Source organism: Pseudophryne corroboree, chromosome 5, assembly GCF_028390025.1.
Source record: "Pseudophryne corroboree isolate aPseCor3 chromosome 5, aPseCor3.hap2, whole genome shotgun sequence".
NCBI lineage: Eukaryota > Metazoa > Chordata > Amphibia > Anura > Myobatrachidae > Pseudophryne > Pseudophryne corroboree.
The window spans coordinates 599208149-599225913 of NC_086448.1; the positions used below are offsets into that span (position 1 = coordinate 599208149).

The 17765-nt window shown below is 43.4% G+C and overlaps 1 pseudogene; it reads right to left on the reverse strand.

The window, feature by feature from the left end:
• Window positions 1-9715: 9715 nt before the first annotated feature.
• On the reverse strand, window positions 9716-9834 carry LOC134929953 (5S ribosomal RNA; annotated as a pseudogene).
• Window positions 9835-17765: the final 7931 nt, after the last annotated feature.

Here is a 17765-nt window from a genome sequence, read left to right on the forward strand (position 1 = left end):
TCCCCGTCCCCTACTTTGCAATGCCAGTAATGTGGGCATTGCATAGCGGGGGGCGTGGCTACGATGATGCGATCGCATCTACACGTCCCCAAACAGTCTCCTTTTTCATACCCCCGCCCCCTGTTCAGTTGACCTGGCTGCTCCTTCCCGAAAGACGGCAAGCCTGCTGTTGCAGCAGCAGCCTCCCTGTATCCACTGCAGAACAGAACAGCAGTGTGTGCTGAGCTGGGCAGACAGGTGGAAGGTAAGGGGAAGGAGGGGGGCAGGGGTAGCAGTCATCCTGCTGGGCCCCTCCATCAGGCCCTGATAATTAGTACCCGCTACCTACTGTCTCAGAGCCACTGTAAGGCATTTTGAAGCCTGCTGTATGCAAACACGGGCTGTCTGTTGAACAGAATGGAAATAAAAGCAAAACGTTTCTTAAGCCATTCATGGAGTTTAACAGTAATGATTGCACCATTGTTCTCCACAGTATTTTTGCAGGCACTAATGTAAAAACAGGTAGTGCAATTTTAATACATTAAAAAAAGGTCACAGTCTACTTTAATCCCTGTAAATATTGTGAATTCCAATTATCTTTGCTGGGGGGAAATACAGAGTAACCACAGACTACTATTAGAATTTAGAACATAATTTGTCCTCCATTGGCATAATAATAATAATAATAATAATAATAATAATGATAAAAAATCAGAAAACCTTAAAAATTTGCTTAGCATTTGGTGATTACTAGGTTCTCCAGTTTCCTGTATATATCACCTTGTAGACTAGCTAGAATGTTTTACCATTACATGTGTAATCTTTTAAGACCTGGTGAGGGAGGTATAGGGAGATAAAGGAGATAGTACACTAGGATATATATAAATCAGTAGCGGATCTTGCCACGGGCAAGCAGGACTTTTGCCCGGGGCGCCGCCTTCTGGAGGGCGCCGGCGCCATCCGGAGGGCGCCGCACCATGGCAAGATCCGCTGCTGCTGTGCCCCCCGCTGCCAGCTGTCCCACTGCCCGCTGTGAAGGGAAACTAGACGCGCCTCTAGTTACCCTTCGTCGGCTGCCCGTTGTGAAGGGAAACTAGACGCTACGCGTCTAGTTTCCCTTTGTGGAGAGGACCTTCACTGTAATGATGTGCGGTGCGCGTTGACGTCATCGCGCACCCCACAGCAAAGGTCCTCTCCACGAAGAGAACTAGACGCTTAGCATCTAGTTTTCCTTCATGGAGAGGACCTTTGCTGGGCGGTGCGCGATGACGTCATCGCGCACCGCACATCCTACTACAGTACAGGGGGCGTAACTGACCATGCCCCCTGTATGAAGCCACGCCCCCTAATGCCACCTGGGGCGCATGAAGCCCCGGAACCGGCCCTGATATAAATATATATCTGTTCTCACCCTCATACAAATCTCCACACACACAGATCTCCCTCACGCAGAGCTCCCCATAGCACAGAAGACACCTACCCCCCTCAGACTGATTCCCCTCTAGCACAGAAGATCACCATGCCCCCCTCCCCCCTAGACTAGTATCCCTCCCTAGCACGGAAGATCCAGCTCTGTGAATGCTGTCAGTCTTTAAAAAAAAAAGTCCTGCAGGTGCTGATCACAATGCCTATAAACCTCTGAGCATCTGATACCCCTGACGCTCCTCATAAATTTAGATAGCACTGTGGGGCACGAGTCCTTATTGCAACTGAATCATGTAACCAACTTGGGGGCAAAGGGACTCCCTCTCGCAACTGAAACCTGTAATCTGTCAGGATGTCCTTTCTGCCCCCGACACATATGCCCCTGACACACGTCTTGCCCCTTTTCATGGTTTTGGCCCGTCCCCCATATGGGTGGTACTGTGCATTTCAGGTTCACGCTCATCAGATTCACTAGCGCCACTCCGTTGGCTTGTCCACAGTGCTTCCGCCTATACTGTGACCTGCTCTGTGAAAAAAGAAGGGTTGTTAGTACAATCTTTCTCCTCGTCAACCTTCTATGTTGTTATCAACTTTGCTTCACCTCCTTATGGGCACAATCCACTGCTCGCTCCTTGCATTACATGAACCATGCACCGCTATGCACCCTTTGCCTTCCATGCCATTCTGGTCTTGGTGGTTGGGAATTTCTTCATTCCATATGGCCTGTCCTGTCCTGCCTCTAACTTATATAGGCACACTCTGTGTGGGTAGGGGCAGCCCCCGCATAGTTACCCTACCTTTCCTCATCTCCTCTTTCCTTGTCCCTCCTCTGCCTTTTGTTTACTGCTACCTAGCTCCCATACCTCTCCCCCCGCCCTCCCTCCCCCTCATCACTCACCCCTCCCCCACAGCATACTTCCTCCTAACATGCTGCTACCAGGGCACATCCTTATTGTTTATTAGCCATCGCGACTATTTATCGCACAGTTTCTTTGGATGCTGCAAACATAGGGGTGTTCCATCTCCCAGCACCCAACTGTCTGGAACACAAATAGCCAGGTGTAAAGAGAGGGAAAAACCAGTATTTTAAATGTGGTGGCAGCTGGCCCCCTGGCTACCAACTCTTACCACACCCTAGCCGAGCATTTGTCATTAATTCAGCCCTGGGCTGCTTAACTCTATATACAAAAATAAACTGTACAGTATAAAAGGGCAATACACAATGCTACAGTAGACTGAATGAGCGCTAATGGTATGTGTTAGAACCAAGTGAGCTGGAAAAAATGGGTTATTAAAACATTTAAAAGCAATTTTATAATGTTATGTTTACGCTCCTTCTATTAAAGGTTGGTTGGCCGTTGTGGGAGTTCAAAGCGGTGATGGTATAGCGGTAAACAGGCACTACCCCTACCTTACCCTAAACACTTGTGGCGTCTCCATCTTCCTAGGATGCAGCCTGATGGTCTGTGCTTGCAGTCGCCGTACCACGTCTCCAGCTGCGGCGCTTCAGCGGTGACGTCATAGCCCACCCGTTGTAGAGCAATGAGATCCCCGCTGGTGTCTGCACTGTAGGTTCACTGTTCCCCAGTTCAATTAAATGCGTTTTGCACCAGTTACAGGTGCTTTTTCAAAGATGATGTGTACTGTTGGTACAAACACTTTTTTTACTTTATTTGATAGGATGTGGTCATCACAAAAGGCAGGGAATTGTGGGAAGCACATGATTGGTCACCATTAAAAGGAAAATACAGTTTACTTGGTTCTAGACTTGTTATGTGCAATGAAATTATGTGCAATAAAATCAGACTATAAAAGAAAGGAAATACCCCTATAATAGACCGCACTATGGCCCTCATTCCGAGTTGTTCGCTCGCTAGCTGCTTTTAGCAGCATTGCACACGCTAAGCCGCCGCCCTCTGGGAGTGTATCTTAGCTTAGCAGAATTGCGAACGAAAGATTCGCAAAATTGCGAATAGAAATTTCTTAGCAGTTTCTGAGTAGCTCGACACTTACTCTGCCACTGCGATCAGTTCAGTCAGTTTCGTTCCTGGTTTGACGTCACAAACACACCCAGCGTTCGCCCAGGCACTCCCCCGTTTCTCCAGCCACTCCCGCGTTTTTCCCAGAAACGGCAGCGTTTTTTCACACACACCCATAAAACGGCCAGTTTCCGCCCAGAAACACCCACTTCCTGTCAATCACACTCCGATCACCAGAACGAAGAAAAATCCTCGTAATGCCGTGAGTAAAATACCTAACTGTTGAGTAAAATAACTAAGCGCATGCGCTCTGCGAACATTGCGCATGCGCAGTAAGCGACTAATCGCAATATAGAGAAAATCGGCAACGAGCGAACAACTCGGAATGAGGGTCAATGACCATAAATCATCATATAGCACCAAAGAAATTATGAACCTTACAACCAAAAGAACTTTTCCTACCAAGCACCAGAACCCTACAAATTAAATACCACCTCCTTTAGAAAAGGTATGAAGGATGCAGAACAAGAATAAACTCATAACTATAGAACTCTTTGAGATTATACTGGCTGTTCTACCCGTTCTTCTCACGGGAGTTTCTGATTTTCACGGTTGTAAAAAATTTGGTAAACCTGCAGAGATGTAAATTTGAGACGTCTTAAAGTAAATATTAACGGTTCTTGGAGTTATCAGAGGAGCACCCATAGCAGATACGGTAAAAAGTGACAGGACCGTTTTTGTAGTTTATTAAATTCTACACACTGGAGGTGCAATCCAAATTTTGTTCAGATTGTCCATTTGAGCGATATCGTTCACGTAACGCAAGCCATGCATCGGTAATGATGTCATTATGTCAACCCCCTGTTCATCCCCTTAGAGGAAGTTTATTGAAATTCTAATAATGTAGTTTTCCTATTTCCCCCCTGAAGAATACCTATGTTATATTTCAGCTTCCTAACATATCGGGAAGTAAGAGAATTAGTGATCAGTCAATGAGTGAGTAAGTACTTTTGCATTTTTGTATATTATTAAATTCTACACACTGAAGGTGCAATCCAAATTTTGATCCGATTGTCCGTTTGGGCATTATCGTTTACGCTATGCAAGACACGCATCGGTAATGACATCATTGTGTCAACCTCCTTTTCATACCCATAGGGAAGGTTTATTAAAATTCTAATTACGTAGTTTTCCTATTTACCACCTGAAGAATACCTATGTTAAATTTAATCTTCCTAACATATTGGTAAGTAAGAGAATTAGTGATGTCAGTGAGTGAGGAGTGAGTGAGTGGGGGGTTTTAGATATAGATAGATAGATAGATAGATAGATAGATAGATAGATAGATAGATAGATAGATAGATAGATAAATAGATAGATAGATAGATAGATAGATAGATAGATAGATAGATAGATAGATAGATAGATAGATAGATAGATAGATAGAATCGGAACCTCAAGACAAAAATCCCAAAAAAGAAGGACAAGAGTCAGGGGATGAAAGCAACCTTGATTTTTTTAGAACCAGATTGGAACATGAAGAAACCACCAGACCAAGTACCATCTGCACAGAAGAAAAGAAGGAACAGCATCAGGCCAGAAAACGAGGAACAAGAGGCGGCAGCTGAAAAAGAAAATAATAAATAAATAAAGCCACAGATGAAGCAAAACAGACAATCATAGGTCAAAAACAATAAAGAATAAATCCTCAAAAAGGGTCTGAAGCTTGTTCCACACTCTACAACAACAAGTAAATTCGATTTGTGCATAGACACTCAAAAGTTTGTTCGAAAAATGTGCCTAAAGAAATTTCACGCCAGAGATTTCCCTACAATACAATCAATAGATACAACCACAGAGTATGTTCACACAAATTATAAACCAATCTCAACATTCTACCCTAATATATATACAGGGATGACACATTGAAACTTTCCAGATGCTTGTCAAAAATGAAATTTTACAATTCCCAGAAAAAAGAAAGATCCCTTATAAGTTCACAAAGGAGGAGAAAAAATGACACTTCAGTTGTCATAAAGCTTGCAGATAAAGGGAGAGGAATCATCATCCAAATCAAACAAGACTACCAGCAAGAGGACATAGAAACATACAAGAAGATACCTAAAGATCCCACAAAAGAGTTCCAAGGAAAAGTTAAAACATGGATGAAGGATTAGAAATGGGCATCATAACGAAAAAATACAATTTTATCAATAACGATCACCCAAAAATACAAACACTATAACATTTACCAAAAATACACAAGGCCCAAAAGAACTCACCAGGGCGACCCATAATTTCAGGTATTGGATTCATCATAAGCAATCTATTGAAGTATGTAGACTTCTTCCTGCAGCCCATAGTTACCAGACAAAAAAAGTTACCTCCGTGACACTACATTCTCCAGATTATCAATGACATAAAATGGGAGGATTCATATGTATTGTGCACATGCAATGTCACATCCTTATACACCTGCATTGGCCACATAAAAGGGTGAGAAGCCATCTGACACTTCCTCTCAATTGACACCGATTTAACAAATGCACAAATAAACTTCATTATGGACAATATAGAATTTATTCTATTTATTCTACTTGCAAACAAAGGGAACATAGGAACCTCCTTTGCACCAAGCTATGCAGTTATGTGTTGCTTGGTGGGAGGAGGAAACAATGGGGGTAATTCTGAGTTGATCGCAGCAGGAACTTTGTTAGCGGTTGGGCAAAACCATGTGCACTGCAGGGGAGGCAGATATAACATGTGCAGAGAGAGAGAGAGATTTGGATGTGGTGAGTTCAATCTGCAATCTAAATTGCAGTGTAAAAATAAAGCAGCCAGTATTTACCCTGCACAGAAACAAAATAACCCACCAAATCTAACTCTCTCTGCAAATGTTATATCTGCGCCCCCCCCCCCCCCCTGCAGTGCACATGGTTTTGCCCAACTGCTAAAAAATTTCCTGCTGCGATCAACTTGGAATTACCCCCAATATGGAATAACAACATTTACAGGGAACATTTAGTATCTTAGAAAGGGTATATAGACGATGTGTTCTTCATATGGAAAAGGACCACAGGAACTTCTGGAACAATTCTTTGTCTACATCAATACCAACAACATCAATCTAAAATTTATGACCATCCATAGTACACAAATGGTCATATTTTTAGACCTGGACATTTTCATTGACAATAACAGAATACAGACAAGAACACACCGGAAGGGAAGTAAACGGCAACAACTTCGTACCCGTTTCCAGCAACCATCATAGACAATGGATAAAAAACATACTGAGAGGACAATTTCGAAGACTCAAAGCAATTTCCTGCCTATTAAATATAGTATAAAAAGTGGATGAACCAACAGTGCACCTCATCCTTGAAAAAGCACCTGTAACTGTGAAACGTGAAATGCATTGGATTGAACTGGGGAACAGTGAGCCTACAGAGCAGATACCAGTGGGGAACTCCTGTTCCACAACGGGCGGCCCATGACATCACCACTGAAGTGTCGCAGCCTGAGATGTGGCACCGAGACTGCATGCACAGACCATCGGCCTGCATCCTAGGAAGACAGAGACGCTGTAAGTGTTTAGGGTAATATAGGTATAGTGCCTGTGTATCCCTATACCACCACTCTGAATGCCCACCAACCCTTCAAAGAAGGAGTGTAAACATAAAATGTATTCCATTGCTTTTAAATGTTTTAACCCATTTTTTCCAGCATAATCAGTTCTAACACATACCTTTAGCGCTCATTCAGTCTACTACAACTTGCATTATCATAATTGAGCAGCTTAATCCTTGCAGCGCAGTACACAATATACTATTTTAACTACACAATGCTAGAGACTGATTTACAATAATAACTTTACCAGGTAGCTGGCAGCTGACCCACTCTGCCTCTGAAGTGTGTGTGTGTGTGTGGCACTACAGTTCAATTTGGGTGGGGACTGGAGGGCCTCTCTCTCACAAGAGGACTGCAATGCCAGGCTGGTTCTTCTCATGATGTCAGCACTCCTCCATAGATGGGCTGCTCTGATTGCTATGACAGATGCCAGCGGACTTCCTATCATGCAAAAAAGCCAAGTGATGCGCTACTGGATGCTGGACTTCATGGAACATATTCAAGGATATTTATAGCATTTAAAATTATTGTATTTTAGAAACCGCGCGTACAGTATTATAGTGTTAGATAGATTTAAAACATAACTCTGTCCGTATCATTATAGTTACACTATAATTGCATACAGAATAGTGTTCGATTTATACTACAGGTTAAACTTGATGGACAACTTGTCTTTTTTCAACCTCATTAACTATGTTACTATGTACATGGGGACCCATTGTCTCACCAGCCCTTCAGGGATCTTTCCTGTTAGGTAAACAGACAATTTTCCACTCTTTAAGGGGCTCCCATTATTACTCTGTCCATTTTGGGGCCTCAGGTGAAGTGAAACACTGCCCTACAGCAGGGCCTTCTTTTCATATCTGCTCAATAGGCAGTTTCCCTCAAGGGCCCAGAAGTATAAGGGCCCTAGACTGATAGCTGAGGGTCTCCTTTTTCCAGAGGTAGCAGATTTTTGAAAATCGGCCCTGGGGAACCAGAGATATCTGACTTCAAAGTAGTGGTCCCCATCCGAGCCTGTTAATTGTTCTTCCCAGCCAGATATCTCGGGTTCTGTCTGACTTAGAGTATTTTTGAGTGTATTTTCCAAAAGCTGGGACTCTTCCCTTTTGGTGGACACTGGCAGCTTGTCTCTATTATGCACTGAACGAGAGATATCAGCCTTCCAGCAACTGGTCCCTGCTCCAGCTCCACACGCCTGATAAGCAGTTTTATATTTTCTTTGGTAGATTGCTTGGGCTCCTGAACTCTGATCCCAAAGTCCCCAGTACCTCCTGAAAGGTAAGACTCTAGTTTTTATCTCATTGAAAGCTAAGAAATCTATTTCAAGGAACTGGAAAAATCTGCAGTCAATGAAGCTGCCCTCCCACCAAAAAATGATGGATATTAAGCCCGCTCCACTATCAACCCCTACCCGTGTATTAAACACCCCCTACCACTCTGGAACTCATGTACCAGAGCCCTTTCATTCAACCCAATGCACACCCCTTTTACAGTTTAGTGTTCTCCCTCCTGCCGCATAACCCATCATTTGTGCAGTAAAGGAGTAACTAGCAGAAATTACTGCTCCAGGTCCTACATGCTGAGCGGAAGATAGAATACCCCCTAATGCCCATGGGACATCAAAGCTGCTGCTAATAGCACCCCCACCCCTACAGCTTGAAGATGGGTAGGGGCCCCAGTGCATTGCTTTGCCCAGGGGCCTACACTGCTGTTAAGATGGCCCTTCCCTACAGACTACAACTAGTGCTGAGCAGTATACTGCAGAACAAAAAGGAACTTGTAGGCAGCACCACTGACTTTCCTTATGTTATGTGACATACATTTTCTCAATTCAGGAAAGGACAGTGCAGTTTTTATGGTAGGTTTAGAATCTGCACACAAACGGAATACTAATGCCGAATATATGTGTGTTCAAATTTGTAAATATATATATATATATATATATATATATACATATATATTTGTATACAGTACCAGCATATGGCTAGTCTGTATGAAATTTTGGATAGCGCTGGGTTGGTGGTGCTCCCAGATAATAGTTCAGGAAAACTTGATGAAAAGGGTTTTTTAATAGAGCAAAAAAAATAGACTGCTAGTCTATCTAGGGCACACTTGTGTTTATAATATATGTACTCATGTATGAATAAATTGGAAATTTAACTTTTATTATATACACTTAGAGGATCAAGACAATATAGACATACATTTAAAATATTATTAAGTCGAGTATTCCCCTTCCAATAATGTTTCTTCCTCAGGCAGATTGGCTGTGTGTCTTTTATTAGTTATAGCCCTGAGGATGTATTGGTCAAAGGAGTGGAAGAATTAGTGAATTAGATGTGATCAGAGTGAAAATATGTGCTGTTCTCTTTACATTCCATAAGATCTAGAAGGTGTAAGTTATATCACAATTTTTATATAAAGAGAGCAGGAGGCTGTATTACTCCGGGTAAACTTACGGTAGGTTCTTATTGCTGGGTCAGTCACCAATCTATTGTTTCTGTAAATATATTTTTGTCTTATGAAATATTCATGAAAGTTGTACAGATATATTATCAGATGAAGAAACAGGTAGACCAACCACGTCTGCTTTTGCACATCTGTTTGATCATCGAATGTGCAATGAGAGAGTGATATAGTCAGAAGGAAGTATAGTTATACACTTCTGCTGTCCACAGTGGTGGCAGTGGTTCCAAATTGGTCTACAGCACTCGGTATTCCCAGGAGGTCTCCCTTCCTCATACTGACCAATCCCAACACTGCTTGGCTTCCAAGATCAGATGAGATTGGGCATATCCAGTGTGCTATGGCTGTAGGTATTAACAGGACTGTCTGCCTGACGCTTAATATTCACTGATGGATGAGAGAGTGTTATGAGAAGGTAAAATACAGAATGTAACAGAGTATATGTTCAGTTTAATGATACTGGGCCTAATTCAGATCTGCTCGCAGCAGCAAATTTGTTAGCAAAACCATGTGCACTGCAGGTGCGGCAGATATAACGTGCAGAGAGAGTTAGATTTGGGTGGGATATTCTGTTTCTGTACAGGGTAAATACTGGCTGCTTTATTTTTACACTGCAATTTAGATTTCAGTTTGAACACACCACACCCAAATCTTACTCTCTCTCTCTGCACATGTGATATCTGCCTCCCCCCTGCAGTGCACATGGTTTTGCCTATTAGCTAACAAATGTGCTGCTGCGATCAGATCTGAATTAGGCCCACTGACCGAGTTTTAGAAATAAAGAGGAATAAGTGTAGTGGTACACTTCTGCTGTCCAAGCAGTAGGCTCTGTTACTTAGTTAAGCCTTGCAGAGTTTAATTCCAATGTATGGATGAGAGAGTGTACAGAAGAGTAAAAGGAATCCGCTAATCTATATATGTATATGTGCGTTAATATATTTGTATTCCTCAAAGATCATATGGTATCATGTAGGTGGAAGATCACAGAGCCCTTTGTTGGAGCCCGGCTAGTAAGAGGAATCTAATACTATATATGCAGAAATTCTAGCTGTAACAAAGAATCAAATGTCTCAAGCATATGCAGGTTGGTATACGTTGTGCAGCAATAATTGAATGGCTCAATTCTATGCAGACAGATATGTGATCAAATAATGCAGCATTAGTTTCTAAAATTGGGTCCAAATAGCAATATACTATAGCAGGCACAGAACCAACTGTTGCAGTTGTACAGCAAAATATGAAAATAAAAAAAAAGAAATTGTTATGCAGACAAATATGTGAGTAGAAAATGCAGCATTAGTTTCCCGTGTTATAGGGAATCATATGTGTCAAACACATGCAAGCAGGGCCGGTGCAAGGTCTCTCTGCTCCCTAGGCAAAGCTTCAGCCTAGCGCCCCCTAACCTGCAACCCCACACCATCATCTCCACCTCCTGGAGGGAAAATGCAGGTGGCCACTAGGTGGTCTGGGGAGAATAGCATCATGATACATATACAGAGAAAAGGGACAACTCTTCAAGGACTTTTAAAGTGATAAAGTATATTGTAAACAAAGTAAACAAATTGAGACTTCACAATATACTTTCACTTTATAAGTCATTGAGTGCCGTCTATTTTTTATATACTGTATAATACTGTATATGGGGTCTGGTGGGGATATTTAATTGGGGTTGGGTACGGGATGCAGCTGGTCAGAAATACCGACAGCGGCATCCTGGTTACCATAATACCGACATTTTGATTGAAATGTATTAACCTTACCCTTATGCTAGCCCTACTTCCCGCAAGCCTAACCATAACCCTCCCTGGCATATTAACATTCAGATTCCAGTGTCGGCATTCTGACAGGTATCGTTATTTTGCTGCAAGTATTCTGAACACCAGCAATCCTTTCTCTGGGATGTCAACTACTTCCCTTTAATTGCATGTGTATACAGGGCCGGTTCAAGGGCGCTCTGTGCCCCGGGCAGGAAGGGGGCGTGGCCTAATACAGGGGGTGTGGTCCGTTACGCCCCCTGTACATTGCTAGCGCCGCTTGAATGCTGAGCGGTGGGCGATGACGTCATCGCGCACCGCACAGCAAAAGGTCCTCTCCACAAAGGGAAACTAGACGCTATGCGTCTAGTTTCCCTTCGTGGAGAGGACCTTTGCTGTGCGGTGCGCGATGACGTCATCGCGCACCGCTCAGCAAAGTTACTCTCCATGAAGGGAAACTAGACGCATAGCGTCTAGTTCCCTTCACAGGAGGGGGACGGCAGCGGGCAGCGGGCAGCGGAGGCGGACGGGGGACACAGCGGGCAGCAGTGGCGGATCTTGCCACGGTGCGGCGCCCTCCAGATGGCGCCAGCGCCCTCCGGAAGGCGGCGCCCCGGGCAAAAGTCCTGCTTGCCCGTGGCAAGATCCGCTACTGTGTGTATAGATACATATATCTGCACAGACATACATACAGTATATTTGTATGCTCCTTATTGTGTTCCATCCCCCCATCTGTAAATTCATTACTGACCCGCATACAGATACATCTTTAATTTTTTTAATAAATGACTTTAGTGGTGCCCTCTAGTAGCCGGCGCCCCTAGGCAACCGCCTAAAGCTGCCTAATGGGAGAGCCGGCCCTGCATGCAAATTAGTATTACGTTGTGCCACAATAAGTAAATAGCTCAATTTTCTGCAGAAAAATATATGAACTAGAGATGCAACACTATGGGCTCAAAATGATAGTATATAATATCACATGCACAGACCCAAATGTCTCAGTTAACAATTCATTCAGCATTGGTTTCGAGTGTGGGTTCATAGCGGCTGTATATAATGTCAAAGGTAAAGGACCAAATGTCCCAGACTTCTACACGTTAGTATTGATATTTTTGGCTAAATCAAAGAATCAAAGATCTACATATGTAAATTAGTATCACGTTGAAGAGGGATAAATGAGTAGCTTAATCACACAAAAGTTTGCCGGAAAACACAATGCAACATTGGTTTCCAGTGTTTTATTTATAGCAACTATATCCTGAACACTGGATCCATATGGGTTTGTGATGTATTGCACAAAGAAGTATTGTTTAAGCAATGTTACAGAGGGTATACCTGGTAAAGTATTTAGAGTAGGCTGGTGACCAAGTGTCACAATGAGAAATAATTAGCGGTATCCCTGTGGTGTGCTTTGCCTCAGTGGTATACTGTATTATTCTAACAAACTCTTCTATGTGGGTTAGCATATAGTACTTACATTCCTATTGCTGTTAAACATTCACTAATACACATGCATATCCATGTGTATGCATGTGTATTAGATCAGGGTAAAGACGTGGATGTAATCTTTTTAGACTTTGCCAAAGCGTTCGATACTGTACCACACATGAGACTTATCTACAAGCTACAAGAATCAGGGCTAGGAAGCACAATATGCACTTGGGTCAAAAACTGGTTAGATAATAGGAAGCAGTGCGTTGTGGTTAATGGATCTTTTTCTACTTGGACTGAAGTGCTAAGTGGTGTGCCGCAAGGCTCAGTATTAGGACCGCTATTGTTCAATATTTTCATTAACGACCTAACAGAAGGTCTAGAGAGCATGGTGTCAATTTTTGCAGATGATACCAAATTGTGTAAGGCTATAAATACAGAGGAGGATGCCGAGTCTCTTCAGAACGACTTAGTTAAATTAGAAGCATGGGCAGCCAAATGGAGAATGCGCTTCAACACAGACAAGTGTAAGGTAATGCACTGTGGTAACAAGAACATAAATTACACCTACCTACTAAATGGGGTAAAATTAGGGGATTCTGTACTGGAAAAGGACTTAGGTGTCCTCATAGATAGCAAGCTAAGCAGTAGTACCCAAAGTAGGACTGCAGCAAAGAAGGCTTATAAGATATTAGCATGCATAAAACGGGGTATTGATGCTAGGGACGAGAGTATTATACTCCCGTTATATAAATCACTAGTGAGGCCACACCTTGAATACTGTGTACAATTCTGGGCACCGTACTACAAAAAGGATATCCTGGAGCTTAAAAAGGTACAGAGGAGGGCGACCAAACTAATTAAGGGCATGGAGACGATGGAATACAAGGAAAGGCTTGAAAGACTAGGCATGTTTACATTGGAAAAGCGGAGACTAAGAGGGGATATGATCAACATCTACAAATATATAAGGGGACAATACACAGAGCTTGCGCGGGACCTGTTTTTGGTTAGATCAACACAGAGGACTTGTGGACACTCGCTCAGGTTAGAGGAGAGGAGATTCCGCACAATACGGCGTAAAGGCTTTTTCACGGTAAGGACAATACATGTTTGGAATTCCCTGCCCGAGGGAGTTGTAATGGCGGAATCTGTCAACACCTTTAAGAATGGGTTAGATAAATTCCTAATGGATAAGGATATCCAGGGGTATGGTGCATAGTCATGCATTATAGTTACTATAAATAGGGATAAAATGTAACGGCTGACAGCAGCATCAGTCAGAAACTTTAGTCAAATCATCATGCATAGGAGACCACAAATAGGTTGAACTCGATGGACAATTGTCTTTTTTCAACCTCAGATACTATGTTACTATGTTACTATATGTACATAGGCTGTTATTAGGGGAATTTGCTAAGATATATACAATACCACCATGGTTTTAGAGGCCTCCAGAGATAGTAGGGCAGCAGTGTTCCCATACTGCCCCGTGCGTGAGAGCAGAGACGGCAACCGGTGCCATGCTGCCGTTGATACCAGAAGTCGGACGCCGGACCGGAAATGATGCGCGTTTCGCTCAGGGAGCTTGTTCACCTGATCGTCTGATCAGATAGCTCCCGTGTGAAGTATTTAGAAGCAGCGCCGACCAATGAACATGTGGATGGGCGTGCATAATTTGTGTCCTGATTGACAGGCATGACAAGCATTCTGTATCAGTTACAATAGGCTGCGAGCTGATGTTTACTTTGGAATCCCCTCTGCCGCTATCAGCTGATATCTAAGCATGTAGTCCAGTAGGTTTATAATCTGCTGGTAAGTAGTTTGTTGTACCAGAAACAAAATGATAATGGGTTGGTTGTGTTAAGGGGATAAGGGGAATTCACAAAATAAAGTGAAGGATGTGATTGCCGGGACTGGACAAACATTATTTTTTCTCTGTTCTAACAGGGATTAAAGGCTGTTGGTGCAGTTGAACGGTAACTAGTGCTGTAAGCAAAATTGTGTATATTTTCACATTAATGAATTGATAGTGTTTGAAGTGAGTAATAGTTGCTTGTTTGATGATTGTTGTGATATAGAAGTGTTGCTGTAAGTGAGTAAAGGGTGCCTAATGTGATCAAAATGAAAATGAAAACAAAAAGTGGAGTTGTGTCATAAATGTGGAGGAGGAAGCAATAGAGTCTGTTGAGACGTGACTGTGGTGATGATTGTGTTCCCGGTAATGACCTGGGTGAGCCAGTGGAGGGCGCAGAGAAGCAGAAGTAAGGTGGCTTGAGATATGGACAAGTCATATGCTGGAGGGCTCTGGAAGATTACACAATGAGCACAGAGAATTGTCGAGATCTGAAGCAGAGGCGCGGAGTCTAACTCAACAGGGGTTTTCGCCAGTGACCCCTGCCGGGGGATATGGTCTTTGCTGCGCCTGACGAGCAGGTCACGGACCTCTGCTCAGGTTCCTCCGTGGAGGCTGTGAGACGTTCTGGTATACAGGGATGCTTAGTACTGGATTATACCAAAGTGATTAACCAAAAGTCCGATGGTGAAGTAGTAAGTAAGTATATCGGAGATGGTGAACTCAGAAGTACTTGGGTAGCTGATAGCGTGAGGACAGTCTGTGTATCGATGGTGCAGCCAAATGGGCGATAACAGAGCTGGGCAGGAAACTGATGATGCGGCCTGTGAGCCGAGAGCAGGGTAGGTCTAGGAACTGATGGTATAGCCTAGGAGCTGAGAATATCCGGAGCCTGTGAGGGTAAGTAATCAGGAAATGCAGGTACAGCAGGACTCAGGTAACCGGATCTCTGGAGCAAGCCTGAAGCCTTGGGAGCTAACGCTGGAGAACTTGCAGGAGAACTGACAAGTTGTTCAAGGCAATGAGGACTCTGGGAAACCTGCTTATATCCCCCCCCCCCCCCCCCCCCCAGAAGGATGCTGATTGATTGCTGCAGCAGCATGCACAGAACCAGGAAGTAATTACCTGGATACCTGGATCATGTGACTCTGCCAGAGTCAGTGGACATTATGCCAGTAACCACAGAAAGCACCAGCGGCTGATCTGCGACACAGAATACACCAGCGTGCCAGTAAGTGGCGTGTGCGAGCAGTGTGGTTCCTGACACACTATATGAAAACATTTATATGTTGGTATATTTCTACACCATAAATCTCTACAGTTTAATGTTGCTCAATACTGCCCACGATCTCTGTAAAAGACAGTGTTGCAAGGTGACTGACATTTTATTCATTCATTGTTGTACATTATGATAAACCATAAAATATAATAAAATGTGCAAGGGCACAACGCAACAGATAGCTGTAACAATTACTGGGTACAACGAATGTATGACCTACTGTACAGCATGTTTAACTTCTCCCCTAGAATGCGATACAGTTTCTTTTAAAACATTATGTTTTATTATAAAAACCAGACATATTTCTATGTTTAAAAAAGTTTTTTAAAAAATAGGACCCTGCTTTTGTCACTTCTGTCTATGTACTTTTACGTTACTGTTACTGAAGGTCAATGCAATTGAATTAATGTACTGTAGCCTAGCCTGCAGATGAAGTTTGTCTTTATTTATTTTTTGCCCAGTAGGTGCTATGCATTCTTATTGAAAAATACAGCGGATCCTAAACTTTTGTGGATATTTTTTACTAACTATTAACTAAGATTAATTATAAAAGATACTGTCAGTTGAGTATGTCTTAAGCTGGGTACACACCGGAGCAACTGCCAATCGTTCCAACTTTACTGAAGATTTCCCTTGAACCCAGAACAAACTCCCATTTGCAGAGCCGTAACTAGACTTTTTGTAGACTTTTTGGTACCCAGTGCCAGAAAGATAATTGGTGCACCCCTCTTATTTTTCCAATAGGGACATAAGGTGCATGCCTTTCTGGGGAATGAGCATGACAAATTGATCCCAGGGAAAGCCCATGCTATCAGGGCCGTTTTAACAGCAGTGTGGGCCCCTGGGCACAGCAATGCACTGGGGCCCTTACCCATCCTTCAGCGGTAGGGGTGGGGGGGGGGGGTGCTATCAGCGGCAGCTTTGATGTTTCTCAGGTGGTAGGGGGTGTTCTATCTTCCACTCAGCATGTAGGACCTGGAGCAGTAATTTCTGCTAATTACTCCTTTACTACACAGATGGTGTGAGATGGGGCGGGAGGGAGAACACTAAACTGTAGAAGGGGACATTGGGCTGAATGAAGGGGCCTCGGTACATGACTTCCAGGGTGGTATGGCGTGTTTAATATAGGTAGGGGAGGAGTCGGTAGTGGAGTGGGCTTAATATTCTTCATTTTCTGGTGAGAGGGCAGCTTGCTTGACTGCAGATACAGTATCTCAAGTTTCTGGAAAAAGATTTCTTAGCTTTGAATGGGATAAAAAAAAATTAGAGAGTCTCACCTTTCAGGAGGTACTGGGGACTTGGGGATCAGAGTTCAGGAGGCAGAGCAATCTACCAATGAATATATAAAACAGCATATTAGACGTGTGGAGCTGGAGCAGGGACTGGCTGCTGGAAGGCTGATCTCTCTGGTTCTGGGCAAAGTAGAGACAAGCTGCCAATGTCCACCGAAAGTGGAGACTCCCACCTTTTGGCGTATACCCTCAGAAAAACTGTAAGTCAGACAGAGCCAGCGAGATCTGGCTGGGAAGAGCAATTAATAGTCTCGGATGGGAACCACTGCCTTGAAGTCAGATATCTCCGGTTCCCTAGGGCCGATTTTCAAAAACCTGGTACCCCTGGAAAGAGGGGACCCTCAGCTATCAGCCTAGGGCCCTTATACTCCTGGGGCCCTTGGGCAAGTGCCCATTGAGCCCATACGAAAAGACGGCCCTGCATGCTATAATACCCCTTCCCACATTACACATATATATATATATACATATATATATATATACACAGTGTGTGTGTGTGTGTGTGTGTGTGTGTGTGTGTGTGTGTGTGTGTGTGTGTGTGTGTGTGTGTGTGTGTGTGTGTGTGTGTGTGTGTGTATATATATAGTTTGGTGCAGCCCGGCACTCCCTAGTATGGTGCAATAAATGGCCCAGGTGCCCTCCGCATTGGGGCGTAGACAAAAGTGAAGAAAA